General features: G+C 39.3%; 1 pseudogene; it reads left to right on the forward strand.

Moving 5' to 3' along the window:
- The first annotated feature begins 213 nt into the window (after positions 1-213).
- On the forward strand, positions 214-11,355 carry LOC118576627 (annotated as a pseudogene).
- Positions 11,356-20,986: the final 9,631 nt, after the last annotated feature.

Raw genomic sequence — 20,986 nt, forward strand, 5'->3', positions numbered from 1 at the left:
TTCAGTGCCCTTTCAGTTGGAGAATCTCACAGAGGTAAGAACTAATGGCTGGCTGCTCTGCTTCTATGATCTTTCAGCTTCCCCTCCCCCACCATATCTGACTCTGGGTTTTTATTAATAAGAACAGCAATTAGGATTTGGGCTACAGCTTTCAGAATTAATGTTTTCCTTTTCTTTTTGATCCTTTATATGAAAGGTCAGCAAGTCATCTATTCCTTGTTCCTGAAAGAGAAACTCAGAGAAAAGAAACAGAAAGAAATGGCTGATTCTCCAGTAAGCATTTCTCAGGTCAGTGGTCATGCCTACTTTTCTAGAAATGTTATATGTTCAGATATTGCAAGCCTTTAATTTTCTGCTGCTGATAATAGTTTAATTTTTTAAAAGATTTTATTTATTATGCATATAGTGTTCTACCTGCATACCAGAAAGGGGCACCAGGTCTCATTATGGAGGGTTGTGAGCCACCATGTGGTTGCTGGAAATTGACTTAGAACCTCTTGAAGAACAGCCAGTGCTCTTAACGACTGAGCCATCTCTCCAGCCCCAATAGTTTAAATTTTATTATGACTATTATTGCAAACAACAAAAAAACATACACTGAAATTAAGCAGACCCAAATACTGTACCAATAAACATACTTTTATTTAGTTGGAATAGTTATTGGAAACAGAAGCTCTGGAGTCTTACAAAAGGGGTTTTATATTTTTGTTATTGAATATTTTTATCAACTTATCCATCAGGAAAAAAATAATTGGATTAGAATTAGAGCTCTAAAGCACTTAGATTTATATCCTTCTTCATTACCTACATTCATCCTACCTCAATCCCTGATAATTAACCATTCTTGATCTCTTTTCTCCATATTCTGCTGTGCCCTATGTATGTTATTTCTCATATAGACATATTATTGGCTAGTTTCTGCATATAAGGGAAAATGTGGTTTCTTTCTGACACTGTGATCGATCTCACTTAATATTGCACATTCTAAGTTCAACAATTTTCCTGCAATTTTTATTGCAATTTTCTCTTCTGCTGAATGGTATTCCATTTTATATGTATACCATTGTGGGGTGGCTACCCACTAACCCCACAGTTCCCCAAAGTTTTCTTGAGTGCAAGTAACAGGAAATATTAGATAGAAGGATTTAGAGTGTGGAGATAAACAGCTTGAAAATACAGGATAGCCTCAAGGGGGCCTGGAACCTATTTCGTGGGCCCTGACTGTCTCTGCCCCAGGGTATTTATAAAGATGACAAGGGTTGGAGCAAAAGACCTCTCCCCAGCACAGCCAAGTGCAGACCATCTCAGACACCTGCACTCAGGTCCATGGTCCAATCATCCTCTCTATGCAGACCTGCTGGGTAAAGCCACTAGGAACCAGAAAATGGGCTCCCACAGGTCCCCCTGTCTTAATGTGTAAAAAACAATTCCTCACTAATAGCTTACAGTGATCTCCCTAGGTGTTATACCTCCCAGTATGGAGTAGAGGATGATAAAGATGGCATTTCTTTTTTGGGATCGGGTCCAAGGTGACTACAGCAGTCTTTAGCTGCATCCAGCACTTTCTAAACCAAAAACTTTTAATTCAATTAGAAATGTAAAGAATCCCTTAGTCTCATCATTACCAGTAACAGGTTAACATAGATATTGTTATACATAGTCACAATTCTCTCAATCTTACATCTCAAAGAAAACTCTTAACAGAACCATTTGAATTAACATAAATGGTGATATATATAGTTAAATTTTTCTTAGTGTTAAAACTTTAACTCTTAATAGAATCATTTGAATTTTCTTGCTAACAGAACATAGAAAAAACTTCTGATGTATACACATCAAACTTAAATATTTCCTTTACTTCACAAAATAGGTTAATATAATTTCTGCAAACATACATTCAACCTTAATTCATTCATAACTTCTCCTTTTCTTTATAATTTTTAAACAAAATCTTGATCCTAGTTAGAAAAACCCAAACTTACACAATTCCTACAAATCCATATAGAAAAGAAATATTCTCAATCTAACCATTAACGCCTTGAAAACTTTTAGCAAAACATCCAAAAGCAGTTTCTTAATAAAACTCTTTAATCTTTAAAGTAATCTCTTAGTATACCCATTCGCATTTCTTACTAACAAAACATAACATTAATCCACTCAAACAACAAGAAAAAAAAATTTTTTTTTTTTGGTTTTTCGAGACAGGGTCTCTTTGTAGCTTTGGAGCCTGTCCTGGACTAGCTCAACTGTCTCAAGCCTAGTTAGAAAACCCAAACTTTTCCACTTCAACAGTTCCATTTGTAACACAAAACCAATTCCATAAGTAATTCCACTTTTACATTAACAGTTCCATCAAACAGTTCTATTTTTAACACAAAACAATTGATGAATCACCAGTTAATAAAGCATATATGCATACACAAAACTGCATCTTGGGCCTAGGTAGAAACAATAAATTTCTTTATTTAAACAGTTCCATTATTATTATTATTACTATTATTATTATTATTATTATTATTATTATTATTATTAATAGTAGTAGTAGCAGATTTTCTATTCAGTTTACATACCAACCATAGATTCCCCTATCCTCCCTCCTCCCATCCCCCAGCCTTCCCCCCTAACCCACCCCCCATTCCCACCTTCTCCAAGGCAAGGTCTCCCATGGGGAGTCAGCAGAGCCTGGTACATTCAGCTGAGGCAGGTCCAAGCCCCTCCTCCATGCACCAAGGCTGCAAAAAGTGTCTCACCATGGACACTAGGCTCCACAAAGCCGGCTCATGCACTAGGGACGGGTTCTGATCCCACTGCCTGGGGGCCTTCTAAACAGTTCAAGCTAAACAACTGTCTCGCCTACCCAGAGTGCCTAGTCAAGTACCATGGGGGCTCCACAGCTATGGGTCCACAGTACATGTGTTTCTACTAGTTTGGCTAGTTGTCCCTGTAGTTTTTCCCATCATGGTCTCAATGTCCCTTGCTCATAGAATTCCTCCTCTCTCTCATCGATTGGTCTCCTGGAGCTCGGCCTGGCACCAGGCCATGGATTATCTGCTTAATTACCTAATTGAATTATATCTATGTATACCTAGAAAACATGACTATAAGTTTGACTATCATAGAATACTAATTATTAATCTGTATTTCTTTCTTTTTTTTTTTTTTTTTTTTTTGGTTTTTTGAGGCAGGGTTTCTCTGTATAGCTTTGTGCCTTTCCTGGAACTCACTTGGTAGCCCATGCCGGCCTCGAACTCACAGAGATCCACCTGCCTTTGCCTCCCGAGTGCTGGGATTAAAGACATGCACCACCACCACCCGACAATCTGTATTTCTTTCTTTCTTTCTTTTTTTTTTTTTTTTTTTTTGAGACAGGGTTTCTCTGTAGCTTTGGAGCCTGTCCTGGACTAGCTCTGTAGACCAGGCTGTCCTCAAACTCATAGAGATCCACCTGCCTCTGCCTCTGCCTCCCGAGTGCTGGGATTACAGGCATGTGCCACCACCGCCTGGCAAATTTTTTTCTTTTTTTTTTTTTGTGTGTGTGGGGGGGGAGATTTCGAGACAGGGTTTCTCTGTGTAGCTTTGTGCCTTTCCTAGCTCTTGCTTGGTAGCCCAGGCTGGCCTCGAACTCACAAAGATCCACCTGCTTCTGCCTCCCGAGTGCTGGGATTAAAGGCTAGGCCACCACCGCCCGGCAACAATCTGTATTTCTTAATTATCCATTACAATTTAAATGAGCTGCATGAACACAATACCTTAAACCAGAGTAGAAATATACATACAGTATAACAAAATTAACTTTAAATTTGTATCAATAAACTAAAATCTATACCAATGTAAAACATTTTAAACAAGTTGCTCTTTAAAAGTAGGTTCAACAATCTACCCTCTCATCCTATATTTCTATATCATATGGGGTATAGATAGATATCTCTGTATTAGGGTATGGAGTTTACATGTTTATGTTCCCAGGGGTGACATTGTTGAGTCATATATTATTGCAGTCTTCAATTTTTTCAATAATCTCCAAACTGATTCCCACAATGGCTGTATTAATTTATACTCTCCCTTCCATCAACAGTGAAAGCCTTCCTTTCTCTCCTCATTCTGCCTAACATTTGTTTCCTGGTTAGTTTATGACAGCAAAATCTGCCTGGGGTGAGGCAGTATTTCAAATGGCATATTTAGGGATCCTGAACTCTGTAATATTTATTGGACATTTATATGTTTGACTTTAAAAAGTGTTGATTCAGCTCATTTGCCCATTTGCTCATTGGCAGGTTTATTTCCTTGGTATTTAATTTCTGCAATTCTTGGTAAATTCTAGGTAAGAGCCCCTATCCAAAGTGTCAGCTGTACAGATTCTTTCCCATGACTGGGTGTCTGTGTGCTCTGCTGATTGTTTCTATCCAGAAACATTTTATATTCATCTTGTTCCATTTGTTCAGTTACTGTGCTGTTCCTGTTCTTTCTAACCAGTAAGTCCTTGCCCAGCCTAATATTCTGAAAGATATTTCCTATGTTTTCTAGGTTTCTATGTGTTTCTTGTTTGAAATAAGATTTTTTAATCTATTTTGAATGGATTTTTGTACAAATAAAAGATAGTCTAATTACATCCTCTTGCTGGATCAAGTTTTACCACTTGTTGAAAAGGCCATATTTTCGTACTGTATCTTTTTATCTCCTTTGTCAAATATTAAGTATTCTGTTACCCCCTTCTCTCTTTTTATGACCATACCAGGCTATATTTATCACTATGGCTATACAATGTAATTCCATAAATCCACACTTATAGCACTTTTCTCCATTCTGTTCTTCCCAGATTGTTTTCCACTGAGGAAAATGCCTCACATGAACTTATGACCTGTAATTTTGAAAATATTTCCATTTTAACACATGAATAAACAATATGCTGATGTGATGGCTAATTGCTGTAGAAGACGGACTGTATTGTTATATATTGGTGAGGAAGAGCTCCAGTGCTGTGTAGGCTCTATCTGTGGAAACTCTCATGTCCTTCTCTGGTGCTTATAAAGAGCACATACTGAAACACCTGAGACTGTTGTTACTACATCTTAGCACTATGTGCACTTAAGAGACAAAGCTTGGTTTTTAATGCTAAATAAAACTTGGTTCTTAATACTAAAAATTTAAGACAGAATAGAGCATGGCTTACACATCTGACTTGATCCTACCATGAAAATGATGTTCTTGAGTGTAGATTCAGATTATAGTCATCTTAGGGTTTCTTTTTTTATTAAATATGTTTATTTATTTTTTTTCATTTTACATACCAACACCAGTTCTCCCCTCCCCTTCTCCCACCTCCTCACCTCCCTCCCAATCTGCCCCCGTCCACTCCTCAGAGTGGGTAAGGCCTCCCATGGTAGTCAACAAAGTCTGGCATACCAAGTTGAAGGAGAGCTGAGCCCCTCTCCATTGTATCAAGGCTGAGCAAGGTATCCCACCACAGGGAATGGGCTCCAAAAAGCCAGTTCATGCACCTGGGATAAGTCCTGGCCCTGCTGCCAGGGACCCCACAAACAGATTGAGCCACATAGCTGTCACCCACATTCAGCAAGCCTAGTTCACTTAGGGTTTCTATTGTTGTGAAAAGACTATTGGCCATGGCAACTCTTATAAAAGTAAAACATTTAATTGAGATGGCTGCTTACAGTTTCAGAGCTTTAGTACATTATCATCATGGTGGCATGTGGACTTTCCTATCTGCTTGTTAGTGGCTCAAAAATGCTTAGAAAATAATCCCATAAACTACCTGTTCTTATATGTTAATGTTAAAATTAACACTATGCAGTGTTATTACACTCATTATTACTGTGGAAAAAAGGAAAATTCTTTGCCTAGTACAGAATTCTCCACAGGTGCCTCCCTGAGGAGATTTCTACCAGGGTCCTTAACAGAAGCTACAAGCAGCTAGGATATTGATCTGAGGGATATTAAATGAATGTAAGCACACTGAGGTCTTTCGTCCATTCACTTTATTCTTTTAAGTCAACTCTATCTACACAGCTTCTTTTCTGTTCTCATACTTAGCTACTCCCATCCCTTCTGCTGTTTTCCTGTATCTATCTAGTTCTTTCCATCTTCCTTCCCCTCTTTGTTCCCCCAAGCATATTATATATATATAAACAATGTGTTAGTAAAAACTACAAAGTAAACTCTCAGGGACATGTATTCGGATAAGAGTCACACTTGGCAAAGACTTGGTCAGCTTAATTGGTGACTGACAACAGTGGTAGGTTGTAAAAATTTCTGGCTATCTCTTTAAGAGATAGCTACAAGGTTTACAAGGGAAGAAATTAAACCAATGAGAGATTTAAGGAAAAGGCAAACAATATGTGTACTGTTTTATGTGACTAATAATATCCAGACATGGTTAGTCAGTTAACAGTCTTTTTTGCTAATCACCTGAATCTTGGGACTTATACATAATTAGTCCACTGAGCCTAAAATCTTGCATTAAAAAATGGTGTAGAAATAAATACAAAATGCTAATTGTTTTTGAATCAGAGTGGGGAGGTGCTGGTGGAGGAAGTTTAGGGCAACACAGGTGCTATTGATCTCTTGAAGGACTAAGATATACCAAGGCCAGACACATGCACTATCATTTCTAGTTTCCTGTAATTCTTCTGAAGGGTTTTGATCTAACAAAGCAGGCACCTGCAATTCCACTCTGTGAAAGTTCTATGAAGACACATTGTCTGGCCAATATTCACCTTGTCGGTGGCTAAGGATGGAGAGTAAGACCTCTAAGTGTCTACAGTCCGCATGGAACAATAGACCCAGTTATGAAGCATATTTTAGTATGTTTCTAATCATAAATACTGTACAGTTAAATAAGAAACCATCTTGTAGGCTATCCACAATTATGTATGCTCACAAGATTAAGATGCAATCATGTGGTTGGGTATTTAGCTCAGTGGTAGAGCCCTTGCCTAGCAAGCTCAAGGCCCTGGGTTTGATCCCCAGCTCCAAAAAAATAAAAAATAAACAAAGATGCAATCATGAGATTACATGGACATATGACAAGGAAATACAAGGTAAATGGGAAGAATCATAACTGTTATTGCATAAGAAGTTTACAACAAGAAACAGCCAATTCACTCAAAAGGCAGTAATTCCATAACGCCTTGTGTGATGGTTTCCTCCAACCAAACCCTTAGTTCAGACAGGTTGACCTTCTGAACTCTGCTGTCACCTGCTGTATATTCTCATGGTCTTTCGCTACCAGCAGCTCTCAATAGCCTATGAGCTCAACATGAATCCTATCTTCCATGTCTTGCATGTTGCTCCTTTTTAGAATGACATTGGACCTAGAATTTTCACATATGAACTGAGCACATTAGAATACAATTATGTAAGGCCAAAGAATGCACAGAATTGATTAAGTGGCAGTATTTTGCCATAAGGCACAGATACAGCAATTAAAGCACATTTCCTCATCATAAATTTTCCTCCTGAGACATGTACACTTTGATCCTGTGGGATATAAACACAGCATCCGTAATAGCTAGATACCCATGTCCAGACCTTAAATGTGTGTTGTTTTGTGTATATTGTATGTGAGTCTATTGTGTCATCTTGTTTCCAGAAAGTTTGAAAATCCATCATATGCTGTGACTATATTGAAATCATCTGTTTGGGTAATTGTCTTCATCATTTACATTCCTAATTCCCTCAAGTCTACTTATATCCAGGAAAGCACTCTGGCTGGTAGCACATGGTCAAAAACTTTTTTATGTTTCAGGGTCTATTGACATTCAGGGATGTGACTGTGGACTTCTCCCAGGAGGAATGGGAATGCCTGGACACTGCTCAGAGGGCTTTGTACATTGATGTGATGTTGGAGAATTACAGCAACCTGGTCTCTGTAGGTGAGAATATTTTGCTTTTAGAATTTCTAATATTTTGTATGTACTGGCATTATACATTATAAACTCTCTCTCTCTCTCTCTCTCTCTCTCTCTCTCTCTCTCTCTCTCCCTCTTTCTCTCTCTCTTTTGGTTTTTCAAGACAGGGTTTCTCTGTGTAGCTTTGCACATTTTCTGGAACTCATTCTGTAGCCCAGGCTGGCCTTGAACTCACAGAGATCCACCTGGCTCTGCCTCCCAAGTGCTGGGATTAAAGGCGTGTGCCACATCCGCTGCCGCCACATCCGCTGCCGCCACATCTGCCGCCGCCGCCGCCGCCGCCACCACCACCACCACCACCACCACCACCCAGCCTGTAAACTCTCTTTTAAGCTGTCTTAGAAACAACGGGAGACTAGGGAAAGTTTGGTAGTAGAAAAGAACATTTGGATGGTATTTGATTTTTTCTTTCCATTTTCCATGTCAGAGGTGTCATGTATCCCTCACTTTGGTTCCGCAATGCAGTCAGATATATAGTATAGTACAACATTTGTACCCATATCTTAAAGCTCCATGTCCATAGTTGTACCTGACATGGTTTTAATTGTGAGAGAAAACTCAAGATGTGCAAACTTAAAATTCTCCTGAAATATTCTTAAGATTCTGACATGAAATAGAAAATCATCCCTAGATTCCTCTGCTTTCTTTTCTCTTCATGTACTGAGCACAGTACTGTGCTAGACATCAGTATTCTTTCTAAAAACTCTAGCATGTGTCATGGGCTACCTCAGAGAACACATGGACTACTGTATGGAAGGTAGGCCTGGTCACCTGTCCAGAGCAAATGAGATTGCTCTGGAATATGGAGAGGAGAGGCTAGCCACTAGCTGGGTGGCTAGGTAATGAGCAAGACAACAGTGATGGTTTCCAGGGAAAGAAGGCAAGACTCAGAGTGTTTTGTGATATTCAATCCCACTTGAACAGATTGCTGGTCATTTGACTTAGTGTAACGTCCCGGTCCCAGGATGCATCCTGCCTGTGATTAGTACAAAATGCAAATTTAGTTGACTATTCTGACATCAGATTGGAATAATTTTACAAAGTACAAGCCTAATGTGGGTCTATGAAGTAGGATTAGTCTGTAATTACCTTCCTTGCTGTCTGTCTTTATATTACATTCTTCATTTTCTTCCCAGTGGAGAATACACAGACACACTTCTGGAAAATATTCTCTGGAGTTGGTGCACAGACTAGACTTGAGAATGGCCATACAAGGAAAGATAAATACAGCAGTGTGTGGATTTCAGACAATGGAGGATAGACATAAGCAGTAGCTTCCCATGATAGCCAGGCCTTAAAGATCTATATCCTCTACTGACTGGCAAAATACTTGGTTTGTCTCCATTACTTTTGAAGAATCTAATGCGTTCTTCTAGAGAGAAAAATAAACCCTGTAATGCTTTTAAGTAAGACTTTAACCCTTAAAGGAATTGGGTCTTCTGAACAGTACTCATTTCCTGTCACTTAGTAAGTATAAATACTGTGAACCTGATATTGGATTAAATTCATCATCAATTTCTGAGAAGAAATACTTCAACAAAGAGACATGTGTTCTAAATATAATCAGTCAGTGAATTCCATCCCAAAGCTAATGACTGATTCCTAAATTTCCTTATCCATCTCATGCCATTAGGCATTTTCTATAAGGGTGAGATATATATTGTGATTCACAGACCCTTGGAGGTTGTCAGGTTGTTTTGGAGAATACATTGAATTATAGTGAGAGAAAAATGTCTAAGTAGTTGCTGGTTAACTTACCTTAAGACAGAACTTAGAGAGGCAGTTATTTATCAAATATTTAATCTTGAAACAAGCCCTGTTAATATGATCTTACTCATTTTGCAGGGAATAATTACATATGTGATCCTGTCCATCAGTATGTGAAGACTGAAAGTGAGTCTTGTCAGTGTACTGAGCTTGGCAAAGTGCTTCATGACCCCTCCACATGTGCAGTTTATAAAACGGTTGAAACTACAGAAAACTCTAATAATAGCAGATTCAGTAATCACAGCGATGCCTCTATTGACTCATCAAACCCAGGTAGACATGAAAGCATGCACACTGGAGAAGAACCTTGCAAATCTAAAGGCTGTGAGAAATGTTCAAATTTGTGTTTCAACATTACTCAAGATCAGAAACTCTACCCTGCAAAGAAAGAGCACAGGCAAGGAGAACATGATGATTATTTTGACTCTATGCACAGTCTTTTGCAACAACCAATCTACATCAGAGAGAAACCTCACCAGTGTGGGATATGCAAGAAAAGCTTCAGTACTGCCTCATACCTCAAGAAACATGAGAGAATTCATACAGGAGAGAAGCCTTACAAATGTAAGGAATGTGGCAAATTGTTTGTCCATGGATCCAGTTTCAGGAGACATCAGAAAATCCACACTGATGAGGAACATTGCAGCTGTCAAGAATGTGGCAAGGTCTTTCATCAGCTTTCATATCTTAAAAGCCATTACAGACTCCATAGTGGAGAGAAGCCTTACAAATGCAATGAGTGTGACAGATCCTTTTTCCACCATTCATCACTTAGATGGCATAGGAAAACTCATTCTCTAGAGAAATTACACAAATGCAAAGAATGTTGTAAGTCTTTTCTTAAATTATCAAATCTTAACAGGCATTACAAGATCCATACTGGTGAAAAGCCTTACAAATGTGAGGTATGTGACAAATCCTTTACCTTGAACTTAACCCTTCGAAGACATCAGAAAATTCATACTGGAGAGAAACCTTACAGATGTAAGGAATGTGACAAATCTTTTGCCCGGGACTCAGGCCTTAGAATACATCAGAAAATTCATACTGGAGAGAAACCTTACAAATGTAAAGAATGTGACATGTCTTTTATCCAGAGAGGAAATTGTAAAAGACATCAGAGAGTCCATACTGGAGAGAAACTGAACAGATGTAAGAAATGTGGCAAATCTTTATCTACACATTCAACTCTTAGAGAACATCAGAAGACAGGTACTGGAGAGAAACTTTGTAAATGTACGGAATGAGACAAATCTTTCACTACATGCTCATCTCTTAAACAACATCAGAAAATTCATACTGGACAGAAACCTTAAAAATGCAAAGTCTGTGCTATGTCCTTTAATCAGATTTTAGATCTTAGACGACCTAAGAAAATTCATTCTGGAGAAAAACCTTACATGTGACAAATCCTTTACTTACATGTCAAATCTTAGACACATCAGAGAGTTCACAGTGGAAAAAGGCATTACAGATGTTAGGAATGTAAAAACTTCTTACTAGTTGCTCTTATGTATCTTAGAGAATATCAGAAAATTCACACTGGAGAGAAACTTCAAAATGCAAAATCTGTAAAATAACCTATATTCACCTTTCAAATTTCAGGAGACATCAGAGAGTTCATACTAGACACAAAAAAAACATTGTAAATAATATAACATAGCATTTGTATGGTATTCTTGTGTAGTGGGTAGCCATTCCAGCCTTGGCCTGGAAGTTCCAACCCCCATTGAGGCTTCAGTAATGGTCACGCCCACAAGGCGGGGCTGAGAGAGGACGCTGAAGACCCAGGATCCAAAGGAGAGGTCACTCCTGGTTCCTGGACCCTGGACGCTGTAGGTAGACTGAGCGGAGTTCTCCAGAGAACACCACTGGACTGCACCATACCTTTCCTAGACCCTGCAACCTACCTATCCCTTCATTTGTAAGTTATGCCACTAAATAAACCTCCCTTTTAACTACGTGGAGTGGCCTTACTAATTTCACCAATATTCTTGACTTACAAATTCCTAGTATATATAATAGAAATGTAAAGATAAGAAACTTGTGAAAGTCTTCCATGAAGTTTTAAATCTTATAAACTATCACAGAGTTTACATTCAAATAAAATTCTGTAATAGTAACTATGTTAATTATTTTTTATGCATATTGATGCCTTGTCTACAAGACTTTCTGGGCACTCTATGTTTGTCTGATGCCTATGGAGGCCCAAAGAGGGCATCAGATACCCTGAAGCTGTAGTTAAAAACAGTTGTGAGCTATTGTGTATGGTGATAATTGAACCCTGGTCTTCTGGAAGAGCAAACAGTGCTCCTACACACTAAGCCATCTCTCCAGCCCCTGGGAATAGATGTAATAAGATCACTTATCTTGTTCAACATACAAAAATTGATAATAATGCCATGCAAGGTGGTGCACACCTTCAATTCCAGCACTTAGGAAGTGGAGGCAAGAAGATCTCTGTGAGTCTGAGGCCATGCTAGTCTATACAGTGAGTTCCAGGACTGCCGGGACCACATAGATGTTTTCTCTATGATGATGATGATGATGACGACAAAATGTAGTAACATAAAAATGTGAGGAAGCCCTAAACTGTGCTGTACATCAAAAACTCATACTTCTGAGAAACCACATCAATGTATACAATAAATAATCCTCATGTCTTGTTGTCCGTTAGGAATTACAGCTGTCAAACACATTCAATTTGAGAAATCCTTTACCTAGTGCTCAAGTTGCTGACAGAAAAGAAACCTGAAAGAAAAAAAAAAGGTGCTCTAATAAAGTTTCACTATTTGTTCACTTTCTAAACTTTCATACTAGAGTTAAACCTTAAAATAGAAAGAGGGCGAGAAAGTCTAAAGAAAAGCTGTCCATGTTGGTGCAGCCGTGTTTGATGGGAATGGTGAAAGTCAGAAAGCCAGCAGAGCTGCTTGAGAAAGATCCAGCAGAGCTGAGCTTCGTGATGGCCACCATGGCACTTTGCCAACTGCATCTTCCATGTTTGGGGGAGGATTCATATTTGTCCAAATTTGGGATACTGGATTCATGGGCAATTTCTTATGAATCATTTATGACTTCTACCAGGAGTACTGCTTCTAAGCTTCCCCAGTAAAGTCCTGAGCATACTACCCCGCCTGCTTTTCAGGAGATATCCTCATCTATTTGAAGCTCTTCCTATGCCTTGGAGGTTGTGATGCACACAAAGAAGCCAGAGATTTCTTGTTGAAGATCTGAGATATTCTTGAAACATCTGCCCATATACGTACTCCACAATAAGATAATCAGAGTAAAGTACAAGCCTCTTCCTACTATGCACTCAGGTGATTGTGTGGCATACCCAGCATCAAAGTTAGATTAACTAGAGTTACTTCTACCTTATACGGGGATTTATGTTGATGGGAAAAGACTGTTGTGGAAAACTAATAAAAGAATAAGGGGTTTGGAGATTTAGCTCAGTGGTAGAGCACTTGCCTAGCAAGCGCAAGGCCCTGGGCTCGATCCTCAGCTCCAAAAAAAAAAAAAAAAAAAAAAAAAAGAATAAGGTTTCAGGACCTTCCTTTCTTAGAAAAGTTATCTTGTGCAGGGCTACTGTGGTATCCTATGACCAAGGAATAAAAATAACAGAATTAGACATATAAATAAATTTTATAAATGTATAAAATATGAACATTGTATTATGCCAGAAATTGAATAATAACTGCAGCAGTTTTGACCTGAGGATTTTTCTTGGGCACTCTCACCATTAAGAGTTAATAATACACTGCTCAGAACATGGCAATATGCCTGGGCTGGCTTGTGATTTCTTTTCTGTCTTGTGGCCTTGAATCCACAGAGCTGCCAGACTGAGAATGGGCTGTCATAAACCTAGATTCTTGGAAGTTGGGTTATGGGGTTGTTAGTAAAAATGATTGTAAAAGATAACTTTTTTCACAGTTTATCAATGATGAGCAAATGATACAAAGGAAAGTTAAACATGTTTCCAGAAACAAAAATGACATGATCAAAGTTTTGGAAAAATGTGAATCTATCCCTATTTACTGAATTCTATATAAACAAAGAAGCACTCTATTAATAAGTCAGGCTGAGAGATTCTTCCAACCACCAAGGTCTGACTCAATCCTCTCCTCCTTCACCTACTCATTCCCTCCTCTCTGGAACCTGTCAACCAAAGGGGCTTCCCACAGCCCATTGCAGCATGTGACATCACAGGTGTGCTCACAAATAACTTAGAAATCCCCAAGGGCTTTGGGCTCAGTAGTGCATAATCTCAGCACTCTGGAGGCAGAAGCAGGTGGATCTCTGTGGGTTTGACCTGGTCCATAGTCCAGATCCTATGACAACCAGGACTACACCAGATACCTCATCTGGAAAAAATCAACATAATAAAAAAAAGAAATACTGAGGGCACGCAGGAATTCATTTCCAAGTACTGAAGAAAAATGGAAAGTGTTTACTCCACACTTGAAAATAAATGATATAGCTTCCATTAACTGCAACCTGGATGGAGGTAAGAAGACTTGTGGGACCCCCTTCAGCCGTGATGAAATAGTAATTGCCCCAGTCTTACACAGTTGCTCATTCTTAGTACTTTCTAAATAGTCTCTGAATTACCCAATACTAACTTTAAGAGGAGACTTCTTTCACCAAGTTTGAGAGCAGTAAAAATAGATAATTCTAAACACAAATATTTAGAAGGCAGATTAACAAAAAGCTCATTAACAAAACATCAATAGGTTCTCTTCTTGGAATTATTAATTCTAAGCTTTAGTTTTTTACCATGGCATGAATTTCTCTCTATGGATCAGGTTTCAAATACATCAGGAGAGACGTTGGTCATGCCTATAAACAGTTGTGCCACTATTGCTCAGTACAAACAACTTGCCTAGAAGGATGGTATTGTATGATACAGCGTACAGGTTTAAGTAAGACAAATGTCATCTTTTCTCTGACAGCAGCCTACCAAATGTAGCCATGAAGGAGTGTTTCCAGGTACATTCAACACCATGCAGCTCTCGCTCTCTCTCTCTCTCTCTCTCTCTCTCTCTCTCTCTCTCTCTCTCTCTCACACACACACACACACACACACACACACACACACACACACCAAATATTTTGTGTCTTTAGCTACACTGTGTACTTAGGGTATTCAAGCAAGAGCACTGGCAATGACCTGTTTTGTTTAAGGTGGCTCTGAGACCTCCATGACTATAAAATCCTAGTCAGGTAACCAGTACTTGGCACAGAGAGTTCTATTTAATATCCCTGTGACTGGGAGAAGCATTATTGACCTATGTGGGATAGCTCTGTTCAAAGTTTTTTGTTTTTTTTTTTTTCTTTTTTTTTTTTTTTTGATTTTTCGAGACAGGATTTCTCTCTGTAGCTTTGGAGCCTGTCCTAGACTAGCTCTGTAGACCAGGTTGGCCTGGAACTCACAGAGATCCACCTGCCTCTTCCTCCCAAGTGCCACCACTGGCCGGCTCAAAGTTTTAAAATCATATTTCTATTAACTTGTAAGACAATGGGATTTTATGAGGCTTCTTCATACATTCTTCCTTTTGGTTAACCCACCTACTCCTTTTCCTTTTTTCCTAACCCATACCCAGCTGAAAATCTAGCACACATTTTTCAATGATCTAAACTGTAATAACACTTACGTTCTACTATCCTTTCTTATTGTATATTTTACTCAAGTTGCACAATGATAGGTTCCCATGTAGCTTCTCATGGACATCTCATTTGGGTTGACCTTATAGCAGTCCCCTCTCTTCTCCATCCATGCACCACATATTTGAATATTCTGCCCACTCTCTAATTTTGTATCACCTACATTATACTATTCATCCTCTCTTCCTGCATCTCCCCACTAAAGGTATATTTCTGCCTTACTGGCTTCTATGTGTGGTCTTACTTGAACACAAAGAGCAACAAGTTTTGAAGTAGGAAGCACATTCTGATTTACCCATGTGTCAGATAATGGACATCTAAGTTGATTCTATATCCTAGAGTCTGTCAAGAAAGCAGCATTGAACATGATGGGCAAGTTCTCACTGGTAAGATGCCAAGTCCTTGGAGTTCATGACCAGGAGTATTTACTGTGTGTTTATTGTCTTTGAGATTAAACGCTTTCATTTGTAGGATGCTCCTTTAAAAATAGGATATTAAGAGAGACACGAAAGAATGGGATGCTCCAAGGCAGTGGTTCTCAACCTTCCTAATGTTGTGACCCTTTAATAATGTACCTCATGTTGTAGTGTCCTCCAACTGTAATATTATTCTTGTTCTACCTTGTAACTGTAACTTTTCTACTGTTAAAAAATCACAGTGTAAATATCTGTCTGATATGCAGGATATCTGATCCAAAGGGTGCTGTACAAGGGTTGAGTGCCACTGCTCTGAGGGAAGGTGAAATATTCCATCATGCAGATAATCTCCAAAAACTCAGAAAGGGACAACTTATAGCTTAGAAAGCCATAGGAACTGGCAAGATTCACTATTGCCCTCCTGTCTCAATCATATATAGTCAGTAAGAACTGCTGACATTGTCAAGATGGCTGAACTGTACAGAAAATACTCAGACCAGTCATGGAGCAGACACCAGTCAAGTTGCCTGAACCAGACCAGACAGGACAAAACAAGCTGGCTGGAGGAGGTAGTGAGTGCCTTGAAAGACACTTCCAACCTCCCTTGAGCTGCCTGCAAGGTGTGCAGTGATCCCACATTTCCAGTTTCATTAGCCATCACCATCACTGAGTGACACAGCTGTCATTGAGTCCTTTGTACTTATATAAGTAACCCCTCCCCACCACTCTTATAGGGCACCCCAATAAAACTCACTTATCCACTTAGCTTTAGTGATGACTCAGTGGTTAAGAGCACTATCTGCTCTTTCAGAAGACTCACTATGAATTCCCAGCACCCTCACCTGGATACTCAATCTATAATCACATTCCAGGATACCCAGTGCCCTGTTCTGGCCTCTACTAGCACTAGTGTGGGGGCCCAAATTACTCAAGGTCAGAGAATCTGAGCTTGCATTACCCAGCAGGGCTGCATAATGGGATGATTTGGCCATGGGCATGTTTACCAGGTGTTTGGGAGGGTCTATACTTGATTGTACATTGTGCTTTGATCTTGAAAGTGGGGAGGTCTTTTGCCTTGTCCCTTGGCATTGTACCAAATGTCCTTTGGAATAAACCTCGAGGCAACTGGTTATTGACCCAGTGCCCTCCCAAAGCTATGCTGTGTCTCTGTCTTTCTTATCATCTCTTTCTTTATATCATTTCCTCATTCCTCTCTCCTCCACTCAAGAACCGTTTGAAAGGTCAGAGCTGGAATCAAGTAGACATCCACACATTAGGAACACAGATACACTAGGAACACAGGAAAAACACCTAAAAAAGAGAAAACAAACCGAACCTCATTGGTTCACCAAGATAAACACTGTTGGTTCCCAACTTTGGCTTTCATTGGTTCAATGGTCCTTATCTGCCATTAGAAGATGTTTGTTATTGTTTCCACAGGAATAGTGTCAACATCAGTGCTGTAACTGGGTAGTAGAGTAGTTTTCTTTCTTTCATTTATTCATTGTTTTTAGAACACTAGACTGATTTCAAAAGTTCATTCTCTAATTCTCACTCCCATAGCAGTATTTGATCTCCTCTCCCCACATTATGTCAACATTAGTTATCATTTCTATTCCTCATGACTGTCATTGTTGCTAGGATATCATGGAGGCTTAAAGAAATCTAGTCTTCATTTCTCTAATAAATATATAACTTGTTTGTTTTGATATAGTCTGGGTTTTTAATTGTTCATTTGTTTTATTTTTGTTTTACATTATATAGATTATAATTTTGAATTTATTTTATAATTAAAACATTTCTCCTCTCACTTTCCTCTCTGCAGATTTTCACATATACCCTCCATGCTTGCATTCACATTCACTGCATCTTTTTCATTAATTTTTATTGTATGCATATAGTCTACTTGTATACATGTATAATCATAACTAAACTGCTCAGTCCATATAATGTAACTTGTATGCATGTTTTCAAGGCTGACCACTTGGTATTGAATAACTAGTTAGTGTACTCTTCTCTGGGGGAGACTATTTCTCCTGTTCCCACCATCCCCCAGTTGCCTGTAGTTCTCTGTGTGAGGCTGAGGCATTGTGGGCTTTTCCCCATCCACTTTAGCATGTCCATTGCTCTTGTCCAGCTCCCATTTGGGAGGTTGTGTTGGTGAGATTTTATAGACAAAGCTTCTAGCATTGCTAGGTATGATAGTTATTCTTGGTTGTCAATTTGACTACATGTGGAATGAAGTACAATCCAGAAATTGAGGACACACCTTTGAGACTATTTTGTTTGTTTTGAAGTGAGAGAATCCCCTTCTAGTCTGGAACTTTGAGATAGGAAGACAACTGCCATTAATCCACATCTTGAGGCTGAAGGACACACACCTTTGATCAGGATAAAGAGGCTGGAAGGAAGATACACCTTTAATTTGGACCACACCTTCTGCTAAAAGACTATGTAAGGACATGGAAATAGGAATCATTTTGCTTACTGCCTGCTTGTTGGTTCATTTTCTTGCTACCACATCCATTGCATTGGAGCCTACTTCTTTGGGATTCCAGCATATACTGAAGACCAGCCAAGACATCCAGCTTTGTGGACTAACCAACTACTAGAATTTTGGACTTTCTGTTACAGCCAGCCATTGTAGGATTAGCTGGACAGCAGCCTGTAAGTCATTCCAATAATCTCCTATATATATATATATATATATATATATATATATATATATATATATTCATTCTATAAGTTCTGTTACACTAGAGAACCCTGACTAATACACTAGGAGACACAATCTCACACAAATTCCCTGGTCCTCTGCCTCTTTTAATCTTTATACTTGAGCCTTAGGTGCAGGGGTGTTTTACAGATGTATCCAGTGGGCCTGGTCTCCACAACTCTGCAGTTTGAATAGATGTGGATTTTTGTAGTGGTTTCTATTGAAAAGAGAAGTTTCTGTGATGAGGGATGAAGACTAAACTTACCTATGGGTATAAGAGAAAATGTTTAGTTATTTATTAGGGATTGTGATGATTTAGTAAAGTGGTGGTTGTTTCTTGTCCTCTGAGATACATGTCTTCACCAGCACCATTCAGTAGCTATATTTCCAGTATTAGCCATGGTTTCTCTCTTGTTAAGTGGGTCTTAAGTCCAATGAGACAGGTGTCAGTTACCACCAAGGTAGGCTTGACACTACTACATTCTCAGGGATTGTGCAAGGATAACAGTTGATGTGGTTCACAGTCTGGCTAGGATTTGATCTAGCTCCCTCCTTTGGAAGCGTGCATGGTGCTTCTGGTATCATAAAAGCTATTCCTCAGGGAGCAATTTACATTGTTTTTTGACAATGTCTACTTTCAAGACTCACGATGTAGACTTGCCTGCCCTAGAGCTCAGAGTTCCCCTTGACCATGCCGCCTGAGTGATGGGCTAAAAGACTTGCAAGACCTTGCTCAACTATACATATCTTTTTGTAACTATGTCTTTTTTTGTGTTTTTTGTGTGTGTGGGCTTTGCTTTGTTTTTTGAGGCAGGGTTTTGCTGGGTAACCTTTGCTGGCCTGGAACTCACTCTGTAGACTTGCCTATCCTGGAACTCATAGAGATCTGACTCTCTGCCTCCCGAGTGTTCAGATTAAAGGTGTGTGCCACTACCACCCATTCAGTTATCATGTCTTGACAATTACCCAAGATAATTGCACAGTCTACAGGATCGAAATGAGTGACCAACTGGATCTTTTCTTTACTGACATTAAAGATTTCTATTACACTAATTGAAATAGATTGATTTCCAGGTGAATATAACATACTAAATTTCAACGACATGAAATAAATGTGTAAAAAAAAACATGAGTAGCAATGTGACTGTAGCAGGTATAAAATGCTACCCTAAAACAACCCCTTGACCAGATCAACAGGATTCTAACAGAGCTCCAGAGAAAAACTAACAGCAAAGTTACTTAAAATACTTCTTGACATCCGGGTAGTAGTAGCACAGGCCTTTAATCCCAGTACTCTGGAGTTCAAAGCAAGCCTGGTGTTCAGAGTTCCAGGACAGTCAGGATAACACAGTGAAACCCTGCATCAAATAAAACAAACAATAAAAACTTCTTGACACACAAAAAAGAAGATTTCCCCCTGACTCTTAGTATTACCTGATATTAAATCAGATAATAAGTGGGTCTTGGTGGCATACTCCCTTTAACCCAGCATTACGGAGGCAGATACAAGATATTTATCTCCGTAAATTCAAGGTCATCGTTGTGTATAAAGGGAGTTCCAGGAGAGCCAGTGCTGTTACACAGAGAAACCCACCCTTGAAAAAAATGAAAAAATAAACCTCATCATATATTGATACAACCAAAAAAAATTTTTTAAAGATTTATTTATTTATTATGTATACAGCGTGTATGACTGCAGGCCAGAAGAGGACACCAGATCTCATTACAGATGGTTGTGAGCCACCATGTGGTTGCTGGGAATTGAACTCAGGACCTCTGGAAGAGCAGTCAGTGCTCTTAACCTCTGAGCCATCTCTCCAGCCTCCAAAAGAAATTTCACTGGCTGATGTGGTCATTGAAAAATTTTTTCTGAATTGGGCAAGGTGGGGCACACACCTTTAATCCCAGCATACGTGAGGCAGAGGCAGGCAGATCTCTGAGATTTGGAGGCCAGCCTGGTCTACAAAGGCAGTTCCAGGAAAGCCAGGGTTACAAAAAGAAACCCAACCCAAAAAACAATTTTTTTCTATTATTAACTATTTCATACTCGCACACATATATATTCATACATACACACATACTTCATGTGTGTTTGTGCCTGTGCACCTCAAATACTGTCCACTCTCACCTCCTACCTCTCTACTACCCTTGTCCAATAAACCCCTGTTGTGTTCTTCTCCATTCAGTTTGCTTGGGATCCACAGAGACTGACCGGAGCCACATGTGAGACTGTGGGTTCAGAGCTGTGTGTTGGAGCCCAGCAGAGGACTACAGCTAAAGGCAGTGATTCTCCTACAATCCAACCATAGTCAACATTTGAGAGGTAAAGATGGCTCTGTGAGCCTTTCCCTTCCCTAGACTGCTTGTGGTCTAGTGTGAGGTCCATGCAGGTCAGCACAGCTGCTGTTGGTTACTGATTACAACAGCTGTGTGGAGTCTAGAGGATGACATGTCTTACCCTTCCTCCTCTTTCCCTTCTTATTGCCTTCTTCCTCCTC

Source organism: Onychomys torridus, unplaced genomic scaffold (genome assembly GCF_903995425.1).
Source record: "Onychomys torridus unplaced genomic scaffold, mOncTor1.1, whole genome shotgun sequence".
Taxonomy (NCBI): Eukaryota; Metazoa; Chordata; class Mammalia; order Rodentia; family Cricetidae; genus Onychomys; species Onychomys torridus.